General features: G+C 40.1%; 1 protein-coding gene across 2 annotated transcripts in view; it reads left to right on the forward strand.

The window, feature by feature from the left end:
• pappaa (pregnancy-associated plasma protein A, pappalysin 1a) overlaps window positions 1-27,141 on the forward strand; it is an 803,024-nt gene that overhangs the window by 494,791 nt on the left and 281,092 nt on the right. The window lies entirely within an intron of this gene.

Raw genomic sequence — 27,141 nt, forward strand, 5'->3', positions numbered from 1 at the left:
ATTGATAAAGTTAGGGTTAGGGTATATAGTTGCCTATATTTGGCTTCATTCATCCTTCCCTGTCTGACCAGTCTCCCTTACAACAGCCATGTTTTACTGTATGGATGGTTATAGGCAGGTGATGCACAGTGCCGGGTCTTCAATAGACAAAGTACTGTACTTGGAGTTCTGACTGCAGGATTCAATTTTTGCCTTCTTAGATCAAAGAATTTTTTTCTTCCTTTAAATTCACGAAATTTGGCAAATTCCAAGCAGGCAGTCATTTTGCGCTTGATTGTTGGAGTGCTACTGAGATGGTCATGTTTTCAACAAGTGTAGTGGTTAAGGTTTTGAAATTCAAACCCTTGTGGGTTCAGACCCTGCTACTGACACTATGTGACCACAAACAAGTCACTTGACCTGCCTGTACTTCAATTAGATAACCAATTGTATCATAAATGTTGTAAGTTGCCTTGGATAAAGGCGTCTGCCAAATTCGTAAATGTAAATATAAATCTCTGCAGAAGGCTTCTGGTACTTCTGTCCATTGAGTTCTTGCTCACCTCCTTGCCATGACCCTTCTTACCCTGTTACTCAGTTTGGCTAGACAGCTAATTCTAGGTTGAGTCCTGGTGGCTCCAAACTTCTTCTGTTCCACAATTCTCGAGGCCCCCATATTCCTGAGAACACCCAAACCTTCACAAATGTTTCTGTCCCCTTTCCATGATCTGCACCGCACCACAATTTGATTGCAGAGGTTCACAGAGTGATTCTTTGGACTGCTTGGCTTGGTTTTTGTCCTGATGGGCAGTGTGAATTGGGAGACCTCATATACACAGGTGTGCACCTCTCTAACAATGTTCAATCAGTTCAGTGTACCCCAGGTGGGCTTCAATCAAGTTCTAGATACATCTCAAGGACAATTAAAGCAAACAAGATGCACAACTGTGGAAAACCACAAACAGATAGAGAGAGCGCAGCAGTGGTGTTTATCTTTCCTAACAACTGCTTTTATGGATGGCAAAATTCTGAGAGCTTCTTATCTGTGTCAAGCTGGTCTCACCAGCACACTTAATTTAAAATAAACACGTTTAAACAGAAATATGAGGACGTGTATGCCACCAGTGAATTGGCACAGCTCTCCCACGTAAGGTTTACTGTGAACACCAACAGAGCTTGTATTGCATATCAGTCACTGTGGGTCATAAGTGTAGCACTGGAGGTGCACTCCGTAAAGAGCATTGACCCCCAGAGTTCAACCACATCTGAGTTCAGCACATCTCAGTAAACACATGTAGGTTAAAACAGAAAGCAGCAAAGATAAGAAGTGTGCTGTATTGTCTCAAAATGGTTGACATTTGCCTGCCTCCTACTATGCTTTGAAATGATTAGCATAGAGTCGGACAGATCCTGGCCCAAGGGCAGATCAATTTTATTTTGGGTCCAAGTGGTTTATTAAGGGGTCAGCTCTGCAAACAGGAATTTTATTTACTCTTATACATTTCCAAGTGTCCTTTATTAAAATGATCATACTTTACATTTACATCAAGGATATTCTGAAACATTATAGCTCTTTTCGTTTTTTGTTCATTTGCTTCATGAAAGACACCACAGTTTTCCTTATTAAATACTAGCCGTCCATTGCGGTTTCGCCCGCGTAGAAGTGAAACAGGACAGCGAGTAGGGCCCCACCCGGCTCCCTACTCCTGACGTCACGCTTCCCCCTCCCCTCGGCCCGCATCCTCTATCTCGGATTAGTGTGAATGTATTGCTCCTGCAAGTGAACTATGATTCTTAGTGCAATGAGAGTTGCAAAATCAATCAGAATGTTCAAGCAAAATTTAGAAAAAAGCCCAATCTAAATAAAAAGTAGTTCTCTTGTTTGCTAGCTAAGTGGATGTAAGATATGCCCCGAGGTTGGCGCGTGAGTGAGGAGGGCTCCCACCCTCCCCTCGGCCCACTGCGTCTCTCTCAGATTCGCACAAATAAGTCGCTCCTGCAAGCAAACTATGATACTTAGAGCGATGAGATCAAAATCAAGCGGACGGTTCAAGCTAATTATAGGAAAAATCTGATCTAAATCCATTAAGTAGTTCTCTCATGAAAAGTGGACAGACAGATAGAAAGACAGATGTTGGATTTTATATATACTAGGGGCTGTGCCCCCTGCTCGCTTCACTCGCCCACCCCCGGGTTTGGTTTACTGGATTTACGATTGTTATTTTCATGGGAATTGTTACATATGCATTATTTTCACTTTAAAAATTTTGTATAAACAATATTTCCGGCCCCGGGTGTGGTTACATCTCTTTCTCGCAGGACGTATAACGCTGCTCGTGTTGTGAAGGGGTTGCGGCTGAACGCATGCTAAGGAGATGCCATCGGATCATCTGCTGCTGGTGAGCTGTGTGTTCTGCTTGTCTCGCTGCCCGATCATTTCAAAGCCTGTACAGTAGCTGTCCTTTTGCCACTTCACGTCTCTGCCACACGCGTTGTGAATTAGGGTGGCTGAACGCACGCTTAGGAGAAGCGGTCGGATCATCTGTCTATCTATCTATCTATCTATCTATCTATCTATCTATCTATCTATCTATCTATCTATCTATCTATCTATCTATCTATCTATCTATCTATCTATCTATCTATCTATCTATCTATCTATCTATCTATCCATGTGCTGCCCCTACCACTAGCATCGGGTGAAAGGCAAAAACCAATTTTGGATTGGGCATTAAAATGGTGATTCCTCTATCTAGGAATTTACCACAGTTACCCTTCATATAGGTCAATATTTAATTATTATTATCAAATACAATTCAAAATTTCAAACTAGAGTGTAAAATTCTCATTTTCCACTTACCTGTAGTGCAGTCCACAGATCAGACCACGGCTGCATTTGTTGACCATTTTCGCACACATGTCATTCTTCATCATCAAGATGTCAGGCTTGTGTGCATTTCCGAAAAAGATGACTACAGTGGAACCTCGGTTTGTGAGTAACTTGGTTTACGGGTGTTTTGCAAGACGAGCTAAAATTTTGAATAAATTTTGACTTGATAAACGAGCGAGGCCTTGCAATACGAGTAGTATAAATAGATTTCCCCTTGGGATTAATAAAGTGTCTATCTATCTGTCTATCTAGTATGTATACGCTTTGTCTGATGAGCGTCATGTGGTCACAACTGAGCTGATGGTTCTTCTCTCTCTCTCTCGATGCAGGATTGTGGGTAATCGTCTCCTATTCTCCTAGTCGGCGTGCCTCACTCATATAGTCAACATCCGTACAAGCGTATACTGTTTACTACAGCATTGTGACTCTGTGTGTGTGTGTGTGCATGCGCGCGTGTGTGCTGTGACGTGCGAGTTCCCGTCTCGCACCCCAAAACACGAAGCTGAGTCTCAGTACTTTAGCAACACCAGCTTTATTCAGCTTGAAACAACAACAGCGCGGTTATTTATGTAGCGGGATCTGCCACTCTCCTATACACAGACACAGCAGTCAGGCAGGGTCGTGGCCAAGTAGTACTGTGCCCTGCACATTTATAATGTTCCTTGTTCCTTGTATCACCCATCGACGGCAGGCGCTTATAGCATGTCCGCGATCTTTTCGGATTCGCTTTTACGGTGAACTGCTACAGTGCTGGGAGACTGCGATTGCTTTGGGACGCTCTTCCGCGTGTCGTCCCGTTGGGTGGAATCCCACAGGAGTTTAGAAACTTACTCACACCAGCTATGATTCTTTTCAAAGGTAAAGTGCAGGTTAATTTGTTTTATGTATTTTTACTTTATATTGTGTATTAATAATTTTTATATGAATAGTTTTGGGTTTTAGAACGAATCATCTGAGTTTCCGTTGTTTCTTATGGGGAAATTCAGTTTGATATACGAGTGCTTTGGACTGTGAGCACGTTTCCGGAACGAATTATGCTCGCAAACCAAGGTTCCACTGTATTTGCTTTGATGGGTTACTCCTGACAGTCATGGCATTATTTACTCAATCCATGTTTCAAATGGGCGGCATGGTGACGCAGTGGGTAGCGTGGCTGCCTCGCAGTTGGGAGACCTGGGGACCTGGGTTCGCTTCCTGGGTCCTCCCTGCGTGGAGTTTGCATGTTCTCCCCGTGTCTGCGTGGGTTTCCTCCAGGTGCTCCGGTTTCCTCCCACAGTCCAAAGACATGCAGGTTAGGTGGATTGGTGATTCTAAATTGGCCGTAGTGTGTGCTTGGTGTGTGGGTGTGTTTGTGTGTGTCCTGCAGTGGGTTGGCACCCTGCCCGGGATTGGTTCCTGCCTTGTGCCCTGTGTTGGCTGGGATTGGCTCCAGCAGACCCCCGTGACCCTGTGTTCGGATTCAGTGGGTTGGAAAATGGATAGATAGATGGATGTTTCAAATGCTGGGCTCATCCCACAAGGTCAAATGGTGAATAGATCAGAGACTGGCAAATGTACTGCTCTGAGAGTCGCGCCGTTCTTGGTACTTAGTGTCTGCATTCGCTCTCCAGTAGGGTATGGAGTGTAAGCTATCACGAGTGTCAGTCCTGTCTGAACTACTTGCTTTTATTGCCACTACCCTCTTGGCCACATCAGGACATTGGCCTAGGCACGCTTGTATTTACAGTGCCTTCACAAAGTATTCAGACCCCTTCCCTTTTAACACATTTTGTTATGTTGCAGCCTTGTGCTAAAATTATTTTGGCATCAGCATTTAATACCCCAGAATGACAAATAGAAAACCAGATTTTAGCAATTTTGCAAAATGTATTAAAAATAAAAAACTGGAATGTCATACCGACAAAAGTATTCAAACTCTTTGCTATGACCCTTGAAATTTGCCTGAGGTGCATTCTGCTCTACTGTTCATCTTTGAGATGTTTCTACACCTTGTTTGGAAGTCCACCTGGGGTCAATTTAATTGACTGCACATAATTTGGAAAGGCACACACCTGTCTATAGAAGGTCCCACAGTCGACCAAAAAACAAGTCAGGAGGTTGATGGAATTGCTAAGAGACAAAATTGAGTCGAGGCAAAGCATTGAAGGTTCCCAAGAGCATGGTGGCCTCTTTAAATGGCTCACGTTTGGAACAACCAAGACTCTTTCTAACGCTGGCTAACTTAGCAATCGTGTAAGAAGAACCTTGGTAAGAGGGGTGACTAAGAACCCAATGGTCACTCTGGCTGAGTTCTTTAGAACCTGTGAGGAGGTTAGAGGATCTTCCTGAATGACAACCACCACTGCAACACTCCAGTACACTCTCAAAAATAAAGGAGCCGAATGATGCCATAGGGCAGGGGTCCCCAACTCCAGTCCTGGAGGGCCACAGTAGCTGCAGATTTTCATTCTAACCATTTTCTTAATTAGTGACCTCTTTTTGCTGCTAATTTTCTTTTATTGATTTAATTTTAATTGACTTGCTTTTGAAGACTCAGACCCCTTCATTGTTTCTTTTTCCATAATTAGCAGACAAAACAATAATGAGATATAAAATGAGCCAAAACATGACCAGCAAACTGTGACCATCATACGATATTTGAAAATAAAAAGGGTGGAAGTCTCAGGAATGTTGATCTGCTCAGGTCCACAAAATATTTTAACAGTGCTCTTAGAAAATAGAAAATCAACAATTTCGGAAATGTTTGCTATTTCACAATGAAAACAGCAACAAGCCATTGAATTAAAGAACGGGTTTAACTAATGACAAGACTCTGCGCCTAATTCAGCAACTGGTTGGAGTAAAATTGAGTTTGAGACCCTGACTTAGTGGATCTTCTGTTGGCTCACTCACTTCACAGTTCATTTCTGTTAAAGGCAATTCAGGGGAAAAAATCTTAAAAAAACACGTCAGCAGCTGTGGAAATATCACGGGAAAAAAGAAACTTCACAAAAATAAAGTTTTGGGAACCATCCCGTATATTGTCCTACGGACAAAAATAAAGCAGAAATAGTGAAATAAATGATCAGAGTACTGTATTGTAGCATTTGACAAAGTTTATGGAACAAGATGGCGTTTTTATACAGAAATGAATTATGGGAACAGGAAATGGTTGGCAGGAAGTGACGTTGAATGCAGGAGTCGGAAACAACGTCATTTTGGAGGAACCAGAAGTGAAGTCATTCGGAATGGCTGGATGTGATGTCATATCGGGTCGCCGGAAGTGACGTCATGGTGGCCGTTTTGGAACCCGGAAGTAGAGGCGATTATTTTTCTTCAGTTTTTCTGTTGAGAGATGAAGAGATTCAGGTAAGTACCACGTGACAACCCCTCATCTCGCGATATTTCACTCACCTTTAGGCTTTTTGACTGCCTCCTAATCGCACGTGTGTGACACAGCAAAAACAGGTCACTAAGTAAGAAAATGGTTAGAATAAAAACCTGTAGCCACTTTGGCCCTCCAGGACCGGAGTTTGAGATCCCTGCCATAGAGTAACCATTTTTGGTTACCAATCCACATAGACAACTATTCCAGAGAGAACCTTTATTTATTTAGGCTCCATAGAGTTAACAATCATGAATAGTTAGTGACACATTTGTAAAATATCGACGTGTCATTAGAACTCTCGCTGCATACAATCGCTCCAGGTTTACTTAATTTGTCAGTGTCCTGCTAGGTGGCCTATCATACATTAAAGATTACATTTGTTTTCTACATATTAGAAAGTTTTTCAAAGAAGAAATAACCAACTTTATATGCAAAGAACCCTTCCCAGAATAGAATGGTGCTCTGCAAGCAATGGTCCTACAAAGAACCACACAACCCAGTAAGGAACCATACAGTGCCATTAAAGGACCGGGGAATAGCAGTTAGAGACATTAAAGCCTACTTGGAGTTTGCACAACGGCAACTAAAGGACTCTCAGACTGGCAAAACAAGATTCTTTGGTTTGATGAAACCAAGATTGAACTGTTTAGCCTCAATTCTAAGCATCACATCTAACCAGACACTGTTCATCCCCTCGGTAATACCATTATAAATGGTGAAGCATTGTGGTGGCAGCATCACGTCTTGGAATTGGAGACTGGGAGACCAGACAGGGTCAAGGGGAACCAGAATGGAGTGTATGGAAGTTAAAACGCAAGAGGACACATGAAAGCCCTCTTGGACTTTGTGAAAAGGACACTCGGACTATGAGGAAGCAAGATTGTCAGGTCTGATACAAGCAAGACCTGTCTGGAGGAAACCAGACATCACTTATTACCTGCACAATGCTATTCCAACGGTGAAGCATGGTGGTGGCACATCATGCTGTGGTGTACGGTTGTTGTACAGCAACAGGGACTGAGATACTCGATAGGGTTGAGGGAAGGCTGAACCGAGCAAAGTACTGAGATTACATTAATGAACACTCTGGACCTCAGACTGGGCTGGAGGTTCACCTTCCAACAGGACAATGTCCCTAAGCACAAAGCTAGGTCAACACAGGAGAGGTTTAGGGACAACTCTAGGAATGTCCTTGAAGGGTCTAGTTAAAGCCTGGACTTGAACCAAATCAAACATCTCTGGAGAGACCTGAAAACAGACATCCACCAGTAGTCCCCATTCGACCTGATGCACTGTAGCTTGAGAGGATCTGCAGAGAAGAATGGCAGAAAAATCTCCAAATCCAGGTGTGTGACATTGGACAAGTTAGACCCAAAAAGACCCTGAGATTTAATCCCTGCCAATGGGGCTTCAAATAAGTATTGTAAGGGTCTGAATACCAGAATCAAGGTGATATTTCAGTTTTATTTTTAGTACATCTGCTAAAATTTCTAAAATTTTTTTTTTTACTGTATCATTGTGGAGTATGGAGTGTTGCTTGATGAGGGAAAAAGTGAATTTAGAAGATTTTAGCAAAATGCTGATCTATAACAAAAAGGAAAGAGGTCCATAAACATTTGAATCCACCGTATTTATGTGTGTTTTACCAAATTTTCTTAAATTTTAATTATTTTCTAATCTGCTTAACCCAGAAAAGGGTCACGGGGGGGGTACTAGAATGGGGCGCAAGGCAGGATCAAACCCTGGATACGATGCCAGTCCATCACAAGGCAAACAAACACACACACACACTAGGGCCAAATTAGTGTCACTAGTCCACCTAATCTGCATGTATTTTCTTAAATCTTAATCATTTTCTAACCCGCCTAATCCAGAAAAAGGGTCACGGTGGGGTACTAGAAAGGTTGCAAGGCAGGATCAAACCCTGGACAGGGTGCCAGTCCATTGCAAGGCAAATACAAACACACACACATTAGGGCCACATTAGCGTCACCAGTTCACCTAACCTGCATATATTTCCTTAAATTGTAATTCAATTTCTAACACGCTTAATCCAGAAAAGGGTCATGGTATGGGGTACTAGAATAGGGTGCAAGGCAGGGTGCCAGTCCATTGCAAGGCAAACACAAACACACAGCAGGGCCAAATTAGCATCACCAAATCACCTAACATGCATGTCTTCGGACTGTGGGAAGAAACCAGAGCCCCTGAAGGAAACCCACAGCAGACATGGGGGCAACATGCTAAATTCACAAAGGACGGACCCGGGACATGAGCCCTGGTCTCCTTTCTGCCAGGCAGCAGTGCTACCACCCCACCGCCCTAAATCATTGTTTTCTTATATCCAAGAACCTAACTGGGTAAATGTGAAACTTGTGGTGGTTTGCTTTGTGCAGTAATATTGGCCTTTCTGTAACTTCATCCCATTACTCATTAGGGAGGCAAGAGACAGCAAGCGACCTTATTTTGGGCTTGTTTCATTCCACGGTGCCAGCCTACTCCCCGAAGCTGCACGACAGCAATGTTAACTGCTGCAACACTCCACCGTTCTCACAAAGATGCCAGCTTCTCCTTTGACTTTCCCCTTTTTTTGGATTATGCCTAAGTAAGTGCTGATATCATAATTAATGGTGCAGTCATGAAATGCACCGCAGTTTTTTGCTTTCCCTCTGGCTTGCATTCCTGTCCCAGCCCCTGAAGAAAAATATCTTTTTTAGTAGTTTAGCTCCATGCGCTGAAAGATGGGACCTCAGCTACGTGCAGCACGTGTCCCAACTATACTGAGCACTTCAGAGAATCCCTCTCACCAGCCCTGTTTGTTTTGACAAAGTGTAGACAAACCTCAGAACGTTTTGTACAGCCAGAGTCCTTTTAAGTGCCCTTTGTCTTTTGGTTTGTGTGCGCATAAGAATCTCCCTATCACTTTACGCTTCAGACAATTTTACGTTTACCTTGGGGATTTCCCCTCATCCTGACTCGATGGCTATTCATTTCGGCTTCTGTGTACAGTCAACTGACACTTCATTTCAACACCTTCTAGGAATCAAACGTTCATGGATCACTTCCTCTGTCCGACTGTTCGTTTAGGCTCCAATCACAGGCTGATTTCTCACCTCACACTCTCAACTTGCCTCTGGCTCCTTTTTTTTATCCCCGATAGGATCTCAGAAAGAAAAAAAGAAAAAAAAATCTGTAACTGCAACACAGTAAAATCCAATTATTTGTAACTAGCTTTAATGATTCCAGGTTTTCACATCATATGACATCACCTGGCAAACTGTTCCACATATTTAATACCTGCTGGGTTAAAAAGAAAATGTTTCTTCCTTTTTTCAATTAAGGGCTCATTAAAAAATTTAAGAAAAGTTAAGAATGTAAGTCATTCTCAAAGTAATGGTTGGCTACAAAAAAATAATACTAAAAAAGTTCCCAAGCGTTCACGTAGCGGTCAATCTCTCTGTGAGGCTAAGGATCTGCGCTGGTATCCCGAAGGTTGCCGGTTTGAATCCCCATCACTGCCAAAGAGATCGTACTCTGCTGAGCCCTTAAGCAAGTTCCATAACCTTCAATTGCTCCAGGGGCACTGTACAGTGGCTGACCCCAACGGGTATGCGAAAACGAACAGATTCCTAATGCAAAAAATTATATAAGGCGAAATAAAGAACAAAATCCATCCATTTTTTTCTTCCCCCTCCTCCCCAATTAAAAGGCTTCAAATCCCAACAGCAGTTCTGGCAGGAATGTCAGTCTATCATATGGAATACTTACACGCATACAGTACCCACTGGACCAATTTAGGCCGATGTCACATTATCCTCCTTAATATTATACACGAGTGTCACTTGGACTGTTAAAACATTGCTAAAAGCATTAGTCACAAGTGTCACTCTGGCAATGTAATAGACATGTCTTACATAAGCGTTAGACCCAAGAATTGCTTAGGTAGTAAAAGTGCTAACAATGTTAGTGCCGAGCGGTACTCGAGTAAAAGTATAGACGCGTTTCGCGTAAGCATTAGACCCAAGAATTGCTTAGGTAGTAAAAGTGCTAATAACATTAGTGCAGAACGTTATTCGAGTAATAGTATAGACGCGTCTCGTGTAAGCATTAGACCCAAGAATTGCTTAGGTAGTAAAAGTGCTAATAGCATTAGTGCAGAACGTTATTTGAGTAACATAATAGACGCGTCTCGTGTAAGCATTAGACCCAAGAATTGCTTAGGTAGTAAAAGTGCTAATAGCATTAGTGCAGAACGTTATTCGAGTAACAGTATAGACGCGTCTCGCGTAAGCATTAGACCCAAGAATTGTTTAGGATGTAAAATTGCTAACAGCATTAGTGCAGAACGTTATTCGAGTAACAGTATAGACATGTCTCGTGTAAGCATTAGACCCAAAAATTGCTTAGGATGTAAAATTGGTAACAGCGTTAGCACCGAGCGTTATTCGAGTAACAGTATATACGTGTCTCGATTAACCATTAGACCCAAGAATTGCTTAGGTAGTTAAATTGCTAACAGCGTTAGTGCCGAGCGGTACTCAAGTAACAGTACAGATGCGTCTCACGTAAGCATTAGACCCAAGAATTGCTTAGGTTGTAAAATTAACACTAGAATTACCAAAGCTTATGAAAAAACTTGTACATCTGGCCCACCTTAAATCCATTTGCACCTCTCCATTCAGCGTCCTTTGTGTTGTAAATGTGTCGAAAAGCCCAAGCAGCAAGCAGCCTGCTATACCATCCCCAATCCCCAACGCTTTAGAAACAACAAAAACCTCTCCCAACTGAAGCCTTGTTAATCAGGGAGTCCTAGAGCTGTATAGACTAAAAATATATATAGTTATTTGGAACACGTGCATTTTACTTGTGTTCTGTGTCTATAAAGATCAACTGTCTATGTAAGTGTAGGATGACAGAAATATTGAACACAAACCTAAAAGACCAACTTTTTTCCATGTTTTAGTGCTGACGATAAAATTTTGACATGAAGTGTATAATGTATGAAGACTGAAGTCCAAATATCAAATAAGCACTTTCACAAAATGTACAAGTATAACAAAACAAGTGCGCTTTTATTCAAGATTAAAACTGAAGAAAAAGGTTAGTGTGGCTTTTTGTCATGACTTCTTTGGTAGCATAGTGATAAGAGCTGCTGACTCCTATTAAGAAGGTCCCGGGTTTGAGTCTTAACATGTCCCAAAATAAACATTTTGAGTAGTGAGCTGCTCTTATTTTTACTATCATACAATAAAAACATACACTTGATTTAAGTCTGTAACAGCAGGTGTAAATGTATGGTACTTGAAAAGGTTAGCATTTTTTTTATTCAGTTTTATTCTCTCAGTTGCATTCACACTTGCCCCGATCTGACACTGCTGTTTTCAAATAAAGACGAGCTGTAACAGAGGTGAACTCAGATCGGAGAAAGAGAACAGAAGCCCTCCCCGCAAGAAACATCCACTCACATATAAGAACAACGTAGCTGCGCCAGGTGTAAAGGCGAAAGATGGCACCATTTGGATGCAGGACGAGGTCCAGCGTCATCCTGCCAATCAATCTGCCCCACACCTGTCATTCAAAGAAACTGTACGGCTTACAGAGCTCACCATCATATTGGGCAAACTCCTGTTTGTGATTAAGTTTTGTGATGGTCTTTAAATAAGAAACTTTTATATGTTACTTATATAAAAGCCAAATCGAATGTTATTTACCTTGATTTATTTACTTATTTTCTTACAGCGTAAAGTCACAAGTAGACTGCAGAGTTTTCTCTGTTTGATCAATAAAGGCATGCTCACAAATTACACATGTAATGCCACGAAAAAATGCCGGCTGACATTTTAGTACACGAGCAATGGTATGAGAATGCAGTCAGAATTCTTTTTTGGGCAAATACACCGTCCACATCTAAATACTAGCATGGGGAGTCGCTCGTGTACTGAAGAGTCTACAGCTGCAGGTTGAAGCTGCTGTCGGACTTTTGCAGTCACTGTACTTTGTATATAAAAGTCAGATGGAATGTTATTTACCTTGATTTATTTACTTATCTTCCTACAGCGTTAAGTCGCAAGTAAACTGCAGAGCTTCCTGTGTTTGATCGACACGGGCACGCTGACACTGTACATGTGTACTGAAGTGACTTCAGCTGCAGGTGGAAGCTCCTGTCACACCCTACACAACTGTGTTTGATCTTATTCAGGAAGAACGGGAGAAAGACTTTCCAAGAATCTTCAGTACGCGAGCGACTCTTCACGCTAGTGTTTAGATAGATAGATAGATAGATAGATAGATAGATAGATAGATAGATAGATAGATAGATAGATAGATAGATAGATAGATAGATAGATAGATAGATAGATAGATAGATAGATAGTACTTTATTAGTCCCAAGTAGGACATATAGCAACTTAAGTTTGTAAAATTAAAAGTGACAACTTTTGTTTTCATTTAGCTTCCTTTACATTGTTTTGTTTATGGAGAGTTGTAATGAAGATGACCTCTCCTGTTATAATCCACATACCGTATACTAAACTGCTTCAGAATTTAAACCTTCTTTTTTTTGAAAAAAAAATGAATGTCTGTAAAACTTTACGGATCTCCACAAAAATGAAGACCTAACTTGTCAAAAGGTCAGATTAAAAACTGCACTGCAAAAAATGAAATCTTAACAAGCCAGAAAATCTTGAAAAGAAATAATAGATCTTGTTTTTTGTTTTTTAACAAGAAAAACAAGAAAAACAAGAAAAAGGTATTAGAATAAAGCAAAATTATCTGCCAATATAGTGAGAAAGTTTAACTTGTTAACTTGTTAAATTTTCTAAAAATGAGATTATGTATCTTACACATACAAATCTACTCAAGTCAGTTATTCTTAAAATAAAAAAAACAAGATCTATTATTTCTTTTCAAGATTTTCTGGCTTGTTAAGATTTCATTTTTTGCCGTGTGAATAGAGATAATGAGATAGAACAATAGAGCTCTTCTTCTTTGTGACCCATGTAAGTGTGCGAGTGAGTCAACCAATCAGAGTAAGGTAAAGGTCAGGTCACCTTGAGTGACACTGATATGAAATGTTAATGAAGAATCACTGACTTGAAGTCAGCCCGTCATTTAAAATTTGGAACTGATGAGAAGAAAATATACATTTTCTTAAAATGTCAGCCTTACTTAGAGCCAAAAGTATCATAAAAGCATTGAAAAGAGGAGATTTATTAAAAGAAAGTAGCTATGAACTAATTGAATATATGACCATTTTGGAGTACTGCTTTCGGTAAATGGAACTGAAGAAAGCCCTTTACTAACCAGCTCCAAGCTGAGGTTTGAAAATGTCTTCATTATTTCTACCTTATTTCTAAATTGATGGATTGGTAGTTATCATTTACTTTTAAAGTGTGGAGTCTTAGCTGGGAAGGCTGATGCATGGCTAAGAAGTGGGGAATTTTTGATCCTGTTCATTTTTCTTCTTTTGACCCTTTAATGGTGAAAGGACTAAATATGAAAAATAGAAATTTCTTAATATATTGCCAGTAAAAATATAGATTATGAATTATAATAGCACAAAATAGAACACTTCTGACTGCCAGTTAAATATAATTACCTGAAAGTTCAAAGAATTCAGACATGAATTAGAAATGCAAACTAATAAGGACCCATACACATAAGTAAAAACCGCTCACTTTCTAATGGTTACCTGACAATATTTTCAAAAATGTAAAAGCATATTGTACACTTTTGTGTTAATTCCAGAGTTCATTTTTAATATATTTATTTCCAGAACAAGTTGAACTTTTTTTGTAAAGACATAGCTGTAAGAAGTAAGGGGAAAGTTCCAGCTAATTGTTGTGAACAGGTGACATACACATACCAAAAAGGGTGGTAGGCCTCCAAACAGGCTCACAAACCCGTCAAGGAACTTTACTGACCTGCCTAGATAGGTCTCACCCCTAACAGCCTGACCCTCATTTTAACAGGCAGGCTTCAGCCTGCACAGGCCCAAAATGTGGGACTGGCTTCTAATGTTAAAAAAATATATATACTGTAAATTTACAACAAAAATGCCTTTCAAGAAAGTGGATAGTACATTAAAACATCTGGCTGGAAAAGACAAGGTCAGCAAATAGTCTTTATAAATGGAAACTATTAAATCAGCTAAAATGGCAAGGCAAAGGAGAATCCAGGAAAAAATGGGATTGGTCAAAAAATGCTGCCCAAGTCTAAAAAGTCCAGTCTGTAACCAAAAGACTTAGAGTCCAAAGAGAAGAAAAATATAACCAGAAGCAGAAAATCCAAACAGTATTTACAAAAGACGAAATTACACTGCAGCAGTCAATGAAGCTCTGATTGGCCTACTCCACCACCTGAAATAGAGCGTCTGAAGACGGCCCCCTGGCAGTGAGATCAGGGTGGCCCTGCCACTTGGGTAAGCACCCAAAAAAAAAATACAAGGAACATAAGAAAATACCACAATATATAAAAACTAAATAATACATTGACACATCAATATTAACATGATGTAATAATATAACAAAAACATATAAAAATAATTCAAAAATAACCATAAGATGATGCTCTGAGTTTGCTCAATCAGTCATGACGAGATAAAAACCGAGAATTAAACTTTTACTCTTTCCATGCAATGTCTTTGTGGAAGATCCTTGTCTGATATGTGAAAATATTTGCATCCATTCAATGCTGCTTGCAGTAACAACATACGACAAGTCAGCCATTTGTCTTGTTGGAGTGATCAATATTTGTTTTGCATTATTCCTTTCGTAGGGATATTTACTCAAAGCACTTTCCAAAGCATTTAGCAACCCTGTCATTTCAGCAGAAGCACTCGTCCCAGTGTCAGAAACAAAAGCTAAGTAACCAAGCAATCAATATCACTTTAACATAGTACCTGTGGTAGTCTCATATCACTCCAGTAAGCCGTTTCAGGATAGCATACGGAAATATATCATCCTCATTACTGCTGGCCACTGTGGATAACACAAAAGAGAGACAATCAGGCTTTATGCTGGATGACACCTTTCAGTCTGGACTCCATTCCAAAAGTGCTCTCAAACGTCAAAAAATCAACTGACAGATATGCATTTTGTACAGTAAACTTATTGGCAGCTGGCATTGTCTGATAAATAAATAGATATTAACCTTGTGATTTCAAGCTCAGTTCTGCAGTCTATGTCATCATTCTGAAATATGGATTTCTCCTTCTGTTGCGCAAAAATTATTTTTTTTAGTGACACACAGATAGATAGATAGATAGATAGATAGATAGATAGATAGATAGATAGATAGATAGATAGATAGATAGATAGATAGATAGATAGATAGATAGATAGATAAGGTTAGGGTTAGGGTTAGGGTTTGAATGGTTAAACAGCTCAAGTCTGTGGCTACCTTGTCCTTCTTTCAGTGCTTTTATTGTCTCGTCATTGTTAAGAACAGTTGCTAACAAGTATTTAGCTTGAGTTGCGTTAGAGTTTGGAGGCATTTACTGGAACTTAAGGGCAAATCAGATGTTTCTCTACACCTCACAATTCATTGTTCCCCTTCCATCAGCAGTTCCATCATCAATGAAGAGAAGTGTGCCAGGACCTGTGGTAGTCATACATGCCCATGCCATAACACCTCCACCATCATGTTGAACTGTTGAGGTGGTCTGCTCTGGATCTCGGGCAGTTCCTTGTCATCTCCACTCTTTGTTCCTGCCATCACTCTGATGCCGGTTCTTCTTTATCGAGAAGTCTCCAGCTGCAGTCAAGACAGATTTAGGTCTCCAACAGATCTGAGTACTTCAGACATTATGAGGCCCGAAACCTCTTTGTATTCACATGAAAAACACAAAGATGTTTATTTTTACCTTATTAAGGACTTTACTAACTGGAATTAGCTGACACTTTTAATGTGATGTGTTGTTTTACCTAGAAAATTGATTAATTTTATTTTCTCATACAAAAAAGTTACATTGACTCTCTCTCTCTCTATGGAAACCACCACTACTAAACCCAACGTCTGTCTGTCTGTCTGTCCTCTTTAAATATAAATTAATATTTATATATACATATACACACACTATGGTCTGAACACACACCACAATAGACCTGAATGACCTTGATGGAATGAATAATTGTAAAAGGTCAGAGAGGTAAGAGGGAGCTGGGCCGTTTACTACTTATAGACACATAGATACATGTACACAAACAGTCTGAGCACACATCAGAATAACTAAAAAGGAAAAAAAAGGAAAAAGAAAGAAAACTTCTGACTTGCCGTTCGCAGCCCCGGTTTGGCGTTATGCAGGTGTATTGCTGTTGGTATAAAGGAGCCCCTGTTGTGTTTCTCACCACACTTCGGATGAATAATTCATTGGCTGAAAGTCCTGAGTGTTGGTGCGTCAGAGAGCGGATGTGCATCATTGTTCATAATGACACTCAGCTTTGTTTTCATTTTCTCCTTTGCTACACTGGGGCCAGTTTAAGGCCACGAAATCATCCTAAACATCATTTCTTTGACTGTGGGAAGAAAACTGGAGCACCTGGAGGAAGCCCATTTAATTGTTTAAGGATGTAATTTATTTTGTGAACAATAACAAATTTTCTATATGGACCTGTGTATTCAGCATTTGTTAAACTTCTAAACGATCGAGGTCTCTCAGTTCTGCATCTGAAGAAAAACCACAGAATGGATGTGTCTTTTGTTAATGTATTTTTACACACATATATATATATATATATATATATATATATATATATATATTGTGGAGGATGAACTCCACACTGGGAGGACCAGGGGGAACCAGCCTATCCAGAGCATTACCTCCCCTGGAGCGCTAGATGGCAGCCCCCCTGGGTTGCAGCAGTGCCTAGGACTCCCGCAGGGCTTCATGGGAGTTGGAGTTTGGTGCAGCTCTGTTGGGATCTATGGGCACCACCAGGGGGTGCTATAACTGCTGCTGAGCCCTACAGAGCAGCTCTTCCGCCACACCCGGAAGTGCTGCCCGAAATCGGTCATCAACCACCTGGAGCACTTCCGGGTGCGTTATAAAAGGAGCAAGCAGACACTACTCTGAGAGCCAGAGTCGGGAGGAGGGAGATGAAGCTTGCCGTGGAGGAGAAGAGGTAAGAGGGAGAAGGAAAAGGAGAAAGAAAAGTATTGTGTTGTGCTAGGGACTATGTGTTATATTTGTGGGGAACGGGGAAGGTGTTTCCCACAAGGGAAAAAGAAAATAAAAACTCACGTGTCCTTGAACTTGTGTCCTATGCCTGTCTGTGTCAGGGCACAGCTTGCATAGTAGTGAAACAGGAAAAACTTTAAAAATCAATAAACAAAAAGGTATTGCTAGCTAAGCGGCGGCAAGGAACACCCCAAAATGCAGAGGTAGACCGGCTCCCCACTCCTGACGTCACACTTCCCCCTCATCTCGGCCTGCAGCCTCTGTCTTGGATTAGTGCAAATATATCGCTCATGTAAGCAAATTATGATTCTTAGCGTTTGCTAACTAAGCAGATGTAAGATACGCCCCGAGGCTGGCACGTGAGTGAGGAGGTCCCTGCACCCCTCCCCTCGTCCCGCTGCATGTCTCTCAGATTCGCAGAAAAAAATCGGTACCACAAGCGAACTATAATAAGGTATCGCTAGCTAAGCGGAGGAAAGGTACACTCCAAAATACAGAGGCAGACCGACTTCCCACTCCTGATATCATGCTTTCGCCTCCCCTCACTCCACAGCCTCTGCCTCTCGGATTTGCATAAATATATCGCTCCTGCAAGCAAACTCTGATACTTAGCGTGATGAGAAAAGTCACAAAATCAACTGGAATGTTCAAGCAAATTATAGAAAAAAAACCCAAATCTAAATCCATTAAGTAGTTCTCTCGTGAAAAGCAGACAGACAGACAGACGTTGGATTTAGTAGTGGTGGTTTCTATAGAGAGAGAGAGAGTCAGTGTAACTTTTTTGTATGAAAAAATAAAATGAATCAGTTTTCTAGGTAAAGCAACACATCGCATTAAAAGTGTCAGCTGAATCCAGTTAGTAAAGTCTTTAATTATAAAATTATTGAAGAAGTAAAAAAAAAATGTCTTTTCATTTCTCACGTGAATACAAAGAGGTTTTGGGCCTCATAATGTCTGAAGTACTCGTTGGTCTAAATCTGTCTTGACTGCAGCTGGAGACTTCTCGATAAAGACGAACCGGCACCAGAATGATGGCAGGAGCAAAGAGTGGAGACGACAAGGAACTGCCCGAGATCCAGAGCAGACCACCTCAACTGTTCAACATGGTGGTGGAGGTGTTATGGCTTGGGCATGTATGGCTGGCACAGGTCCTGGCACACTTCTCTTCATTGATGATGGAACTGCTGACGGAAGGGGAACAATGAATTGTGAAGTGTAGAGAAACTTCTGATTTGCCCTTAAGTTCCAGTAAATGCCTCTGAACTTTAACTCAACTTAAACTAAACACTTGTAAGCAACAAAACCAGAATGGCCAAGCATTCCTTAAATACCCGCTGTCTGTTCTTAACAATGATGAGACAATAAAAGCACTGACAGAAGGATAAGGTAGCCACAGACTTGAGCTGTTTAGCCTTTCAAACCCTAACCCTAACCTTATCTATCTATCTATCTATCTATCTATCTATCTATCTATCTATCTATCTATCTATCTATCTATCTATCTATCTATCTATCTATTCTAACTCTAACCCTAAACCTACCCCTAACCTTAATGCTTATGATTGCTTTTTGTGCACTAACAGCTGGACACCTAACCACAAAAAGTATTTGGAATGAGTATAAATAATTTATCTGAAAAATAGATATTGTTTTTGAACTAAAATTTCAAGGTGCACATTTTTCTTAAAATAAATTTTGTGAGTGTTTCAACTCGGGGGGCAAGATGGCGCAGTAGGTAGAGCTGCTGCCTCGCAGTTAGGAGACCCGGGTTCGCTTACCGGGTCCTCCCTGCGTGGAGTTTGCATGTTCTCCCCGTGTCTGCGTGGATTTCCTCTGGGTACTCCAGTTTCCTTCCACAGTCCAAAAACATGCAGGTTAGTTGCATTGGTGATTCTAAATTGTCCCTAGTGTGTGCTTGGTGTGTGTGTGTGCCCTGCGGTAGGCTGGCGCCCTGCCCGGGGTTTGTTTCCTGCCTTGCTGTCTGGGACTTGCTCCGGTTAGGATAGTAGTAGTTAGGATATAGCGGGTTGGATAATGGATGGATGGAATGGATGGATGAATGGAGTGTTTCAACTCTCACATGCATTTGAATAAATTAATAATACACATGACGTACATACACATTATCATTGCAGATAATCCACTGTGTATGCATATTTTGTAAGTATAGTTGTGTTTTATAATTACTTGTTTCTATAGCAATTGGCAAACTGAATGTATACTTTTCTCGTGTGTTAATTTTTAGCAATATGCTGAGCTGAATGCTGTTATTTCGTCGCCATAAATTTTATGATGTTTGGTAAATGGGGTTCCACATCACAAAAATGTTTCAGGGAAGCAGCCAGAATATATCTTGTAATAATTAAAATGCATCTGTTGACAATAAGGAAAGAGGAGACTACTGTGTAATTTAAATTGGTTTGACAAAAAGAAATAAAAATGTGAAGAATGTCAATATACACACAACCTGTCTATTATAAACAGCATAACTGCCAATTACCACGTAGAGATTGACCATAATTTCAGCTCTTTTTTTTTTTTTATTTCCTAGTTGGGCTGACATCTCTGTTTTGTTCTGAAACAAATGTTAAAGTCCAAAAGGAAAATAAAAGGACATATCCCTTCATATTTACAGAATAAAATAGTTATAGGCTGGAAATTTTAAACATGGTTGTGCTAGTTACAGTAACTCCAAAAAAGCGTCTGCCTTTGAAACTGGGGGGGGGTTGATGGAGCCCCAGGTTCTAATACGGATGAAGAATCCTGCAAAACCACATTTTTCTTGACTGTAGGATAGGGCAACACACACATGCAGAAACGATTAACTGAATATTTGAATCTGATAACCAACAAGGTCTAATGACCATATTTACCTATTTCTCTAAAATAATACAGCGCTTTCTGCCACATGAACAATTACGGAATCTAAACTTGGAAGAAACATCAAAGAGCCTTTCTTTATGGCTGGCTTAATGCATCTGTTTTCACGATGACATCCATAGTATGGTAGCAAACCACATCTGGATGCACATTCTGCTGGTGGATGGGCCTTAAAGGTGCAATCCCTGGAGAAACACCAGAGAAGGAAAAGAATCTGCTGTAAGTCATCAGCCACGTGCGGGTCGGCAGAGCTCACTGTCACAACAGTGTGACAGTCCGACAAAGAGAGTTCACAGCGTATGTCACAGGAAAGAAGCACGTCTTCTATCTATCTATCTATCTATCTATCTATCTATCTATCTATCTATCTATCTATCTATCTATCTATCTATCTATCTATCTATCTATCTATCTATCTATCTATCTTATAGTGCCTTTTCTATCTATCTATCTATCTATCTATCTATCTATCTATCTATCTATCTATCTATCTATCTATCTATCTATCTATCTATCTATCTATCTATCTATCATATAGTGCCTTTTTTCTATCTATCTATCTATCTATCTATCTATCTATCTATCTATCTATCTATCTATCTATCTATCTATCTATCTATCTATCTATCTATCTATCTTATAGTGCCTTTTCTATCTATCTATCTATCTATCTATCTATCTATCTATCTATCTATCTATCTATCTATCTATCTATCTATCTATCTATCTATCTATCTATCTATATATCTTATAGTGCCTTTTCTATCTATCTATCTATCTATCTATCTATCTATCTATCTATCTATCTATCTATCTATCTATCTATCTATCTATCTATCTATCTATCTATCTATCTATCTATCTATCTATCTATCCATCCAGTGATGGAGCCTGAACACTACCTCAGTCCACTGTATTCCATGTGCATTTTGTAAATAAATAAATGAATTCCTAAAATAAGGACTGAAATATTCTGTAAATGTTTCGGCAACTCCTTTTGAAATGGCAAGCCTCCTAATGTGACATATTGTACTAAAGTGTACATTTCTTCAAACCCTCTCATTCTTTCCACAAAAAGTATGGCACAAAGTAACAGAAAAACACTGAGCTCTGCATGGTGGTCTCTTCAGTAGATTATCAGTAAATGCGCTCTTGTTGGAGCCAACTTCACATTCTGAGTTACAAAAGGACTCTGGAAAGTTTAGATTTTGTTTTTTTTTTTTTATTTCTGAAATAATAATTGAATGACAGGATGCCGTCTTGTATCGCAGATCAGCTTATTGTAGCAATGAGCAAATCCTGTGGGTCCCCATTTAGCAAAGTTGCATTATCTTCGTTCCTTAGTATAATAATCCTGATTTTTTTTTTTAATTACTTTTATCTTACTTTGCACTCACACTAGAAACAAGCTTGCATTTGCTCGATTTGTTGCCAGTGCTATCTACAACTATGGCTTCCAGATGGTCTAAATTACAACACCATGGCAGATTAAGGCTCGGCCTATTAATATGTTTCAGTAAAGGCAACTTCAGGTAATTTGCGCACAATTATCCTAAAACCTTTCTTGATTCAGCAGCTATTCACAGACTAGTCTGTTTGTGTCACTCAAACGTGAAGAAAAGAAAGGGCCGCTGATGTTTCAGAGCGAACTAGACGCTTGTTATATTGTCAAATAGTTCAAATTCCAATTCTAGTGACATCACTACAGTGTGCAGTTATTAAGAAACTCTACTTGTAGTTTTTCTTAAGGGGAAAGAATAAAATTGAATATTTACTTAGGAATAGTTTATGTGTGTTTCTATATGTGTGTATTTATACTGTACATTTCTGAGTGAGAGAAACCCAAACCTTTCATATTTTCAAAGATCTCTCACACACACAAATATAGAGTTTCTTTGAATCCTGTTCAAAGTTTGGAAGTTATCCGCATATCTGTTTGAATTTTTTCCCCACATCCTCAATGGTGTGTATTGTCAGTTAATTGGACATTTCAGATTCATCCTGTGTTAGTGTGGATGTGGGCATCAAAATGGTCTGGCATCCTGTCCTGGGCTAGCTCCAGCTTTGTACTTATTGTTGCTGCGATCTTCCAATTTGTCATTTTGGAAATTACAAAATATCAAAAAAAAAAAAAAAATAGCCCCCATCATGTGCTAAATTAACAGGGCCTCACCTGCGACAAAAGAAAAGTTCAATTCTTGTGCATATCTTATAGCAGTTATCTCAAACTCCAGTCCTGGAAGGCCACAGTGGCTGCAGATTTTCATTCTAACCATTTTCTTAATCAGTGACCTGTTCTTGCTGCTAATTAACTTCTTTTGAGTTCATTTTAATTTACTTGTTTTTTAAGATTTGTTTCCCAGAATTTCTTCATCATTCCTATGAATTGTTTCATGTCTTTCCTTAAACAGAAATGAAATGTGAAATGAGTGAGCCAACAGAAGACCAACTAAGTCAGGATCTCAAACTCCAAACCAGTTGCTTAATTAGGCGCCGAGTCTTGTTGTTAATTAAACCCGCTCTTTAATTCCATGGCTTGTTGCTGCTCTCATTGTTCAATGGCACACATTTTTAGACATCTTTTCTTTTCTAAGAGTACTGTAAAAATGTTTTAGGGGACCTGAGCAAATCAACATTCCTGAGACCTCCACCCTTTTTATTTTCAGATATTGTAAGATGGTCACAGTTTGCTGTTCATGTTTTGGCTCATTTTGTATCTCATTATTGTTTGGCTGCTAATTAAGGAAAAAGAAACAATTGAGGGGTCTGAGTCTTCAAGAGCAAGTCAATTAAAATGAATTAAAAAGAAGTTAATTAGCAGCAAAAACAGGTCACTAATTGAGAAAAGGGTTAGAATGAAAACCTGCGGCCACTGCGGCCCACCAGGACCGGAGTTTGAGATCCCTGTCTTAAACCCTGGAATTTAGAACGTAACAAAATCCAATTAAAAAAATAAGTAAAATAGAGTTGAAATCCTTTCTGCCATCACATAGTTCCTCTCACCAGCAAACCTCGTCTCCTCAGTTCTCACTCAAAGTTTCTCAAAGGATTCAACATGCCACAGAATTCGGTCTCCTTGGCTCTCCTCCTGCCACCTTCTGTGGTCCCACAGTGACTCCTTTAGAGCCCCTCGATCTCACTTACTCCTTACTGCAATGCACCATGTTTGCGTCATCTCTCTGGAACGGCACTCAACAATGTCATCTGATTAAATTTGATGGCAGCTGAGCATTGACAGCCTGCTTCAAATCATCCCATAGATTTTCGATGATATTCAAGTCAGGGGACTGTGACGGCCATTCCAGAACATTGTACTTCTCCCTCTGCATGAATGCCTTTGTAGATTTCGAAATGTGTTTTGGGTCATTGTCTTGTTGGAATATCCAACCCCGTGTAACTTCAACTTTGTGACTGATGCTTGATCATTATCCTGAAGAATTTGTTGATATTGGGTTGAATTCATCTGACCCTCGACTTTAACAAGTCCCTGAACTAGCCACACAGTCCCAGAGCATGATGGAACCGGCATCAAACTTGACAGTAGGTAGCAGGTGTTTTTCTTGGAATGCGGTGTTCTTCTTCCGCCATGCAAAGTGCTTTCTGTTATGACCAAATAACTCCATTTTTGTCTCATCAGTCCAAAGCACTTTCTTCCAAAATGATTCTGGCTTGTCTAAATGAGCATTTGCATACAACAAGCGATTCTGTTTGTGGCGTGAGTGCAGAAAAGGCTTCTTTCTCATCACCCTGCCATACAGATGTTCTTTGTGCAAATTGCGCTGAATTGTAGAACGATGTACAGATACACCATCTGAAGCAAGATGTTCTTGCTGGTCTTTGGAGGTGATCTGTGGGTTGTCTGTAACCATTCTCACAATCCTGCGCATATGCCACTCCTGTATTTTACTTGGCCTGCCAGACCTGCTGGGTTTAACAGCAACTGTGCCTGTGGCCTTCCATTTCCTGATTCCTGACAGTTTAAACCTCTGAGACAGTTTTTTGTAGCCTTCCCCTAAACCATGAGACTTAACAATCTTTGTTTTCAGATCTTTTGAGAGTTGCTTTGAGGATCCCATGCTGTCACTCTTCAGAGAAGAGTCAAAGGGAAACACAACTTGCAATTGACCACCTTAAATACCTTTATATCTCATGACTGGACACACCTGTCTATGAAGTTCAAGGCTTAACGAGCTCATCCAACCAATTTGGTGTTGTAAGTAATCAGCATTGAGCAGTGACAGACATTCAAATCAGCAAAATTACAAGGGGACCCACATTTTTGCACAGCCAGTTTTTCACATTTGATTTAATTTCATACAACTAAATACTACTTCACTAAAAATCTTTGTTCGGAAAACACCGCAGTACTCAGATGATCCTAGGAAATGAAAGACAGACCACTGTTATCTTTATTGTTGAAAGTCAAGCATTCCTATAATACCCGCTGTCTGTTCTTAACAATGACGAGACAATAAAAGCACTGAAAGAAGGACAAGGTAGCCACAGACTTGAGCTGTTTAACCATTCAAACCCTAACCTTATCTATCTATCTATCTATCTATCTATCTATCTATCTATCTATCTATCTATCTATCTATCTATCTATCTATCTATCTATCTATCTATCTATCTATCTATCTATCTATCTATCTATCTATCTATCTATCTAGGCAGTTTCACATGGCATCTCTGTTTGAGAATTTTGACGGACTTGTGCCCGTGGTTTGTTTATTTTTTTGCTCCAGATGCTCAGTACCACTGCAGCACTGAGCTAGATAAAGAGGGTTTGATAATATTTTATTATTCTAGTTTATCTTTTTATGGATTACGTGGAATCCACTGAATTTGTCCACGTTATTGCCTATGTGTGATTGCATCATCCTGTTGGTGTTTACTTTTAAACATCATAAAGTCTTATTTATTATTTGCATGTGACCAACACTCTCTGAACCCCACTTCATCAACCACCTACACACATCCACCTGTCATCCCCTCCTTATTTGCTATGTATTGCCTTGTGTTCCTGTAAGTCTAATTATTTTCCTCTGAGGATGATTCCTGGTAGGAATTGACAGTTTATGAATAAACCAATACAGTGATCCCTCGCTATATTGCGCTTCGCCTTTCGCGGCTTCACTCCTTCGCGGATTTTATATGTAAGCATATTTAAATATATATCGCAGATTTTTTGCTGGTTCGCGGATTTCTGCGGACAATGGGTCTTTTAATTTCTGGTACATGCTTCCTCAGTTGGTTTGCCCAGTTGATTTCATACAAGGGACGCTATTGGCAGATGGCTGAGAAGCTAGATTGCTTACTTTTCTCTCTATCTTGCGCTGACTTTCTCTGATCCTGACGTATGGGGATTGAGCAGGGGGGCTGTTCGCACACCTAGACGATACGGACGCTCGTCTAAAAAAGCTGAAAGATTAACTTCATGTTGCTATCTTTTGTACAGCTGCTTCCGGAAACGACAGGCTGCACGGTGCTTCGCATACTTAAAAGCTCGAAGGGCACGTATTGATTTTTGACTGAAAAACAGACTCTGTCTATCTCTATCTCTCTCTCTCTAATCCTGACGGAGGGGGTGTGAGCTGCCGCCTTCAACAGCTTTGTGCCGCGGTGCTTTGCATACTTAAAAGCAAACAGCCCTATTGATTTGTTTGCTAGAGATTGTTTTCTCTATCTATGTGACATTCTGTGCTCCTGACACGCACTCCTTTGAAAAGGAAGATATGTTTGCATTCTTTTAATTGTGAGACAGAACTATCATCTCTGTCTTGTCATGGAGCACAGTTTAAACTTTTGAAAAAGAGACAAATGTTTGTTTGCAGTGTTTGAATAACGTTCCTGTCTCTCTACAACCTCCTGTGTTTCTGTGCAAATCTGTGACCCAAGCATGACAATATAAAAATAACCATATAAACATATGGTTTCTACTTCGCAGATTTTCTTATTTCGCGGGTGGCTCTGGAACGCAACCCCCGCAATGGAGGAGGGATTGCTGTATTTTAAGATACATGATTCATTTGCTCCCTTTGTGGATTTCCAGCACTACAAATATGTAAAAACGTATCACAGACCTTCGTCTCCATATATATATATATATATATATATATATATATATATATATACCTGTATATATATATATATTTATATACTGTATGTATATATATATATATATATATATATATACCTGTATATATATATATTTATATACTGTATGTATATATATCCATCCATCCATCCATTTTCCAACCCGCTGAATCCGAACACAGGGTCACGGGGGTCTGCTGGAGCCAATCCCAGCCAACACAGGGCACAAGGCAGGAAACAATCCTGGGCAGGGTGCCAACCCACCGCAGGACACACACAAGCACACCCACACACCAAGCACACACTAGGGCCAATTTAGAATTGCCAATCCACCTAACCTGCATGTCTTTGGACTGTGGGAGGAAACCGGAGCACCCGGAGGAAACCCACGCAGACACGGGGAGAACATGCAAACTCCACGCAGGGAGGACCCGGGAAGCGAACCCAGGTCCCCAGATCTCCCAACTGCGAGGCAGCAGCGCTACCCACTGCGCCACCGTGCCGCCCATGTATATATATATATATATATATATATATATATATATATATATATACTAGTTGTCCCCTGTGGCTCTGCCCGCGTAATAGTGAAACAGAACAAACTTTAAAAATCAATTAAAAAAAAATGTAATAATTTATATTGATAGCTTTTGTATCTGAGGACCTCGTTATATACAATATTTTTGATTTTGCTATCAGGGGTGAGAATGTAGCTGTGATCTCTTTGCCAAAATGTAAAAAGTTGGCAAGGTA

The sequence above is a fragment of the Erpetoichthys calabaricus genome, chromosome 9 (genome assembly GCF_900747795.2).
Source record: "Erpetoichthys calabaricus chromosome 9, fErpCal1.3, whole genome shotgun sequence".
Lineage (NCBI taxonomy): Eukaryota > Metazoa > Chordata > Cladistia > Polypteriformes > Polypteridae > Erpetoichthys > Erpetoichthys calabaricus.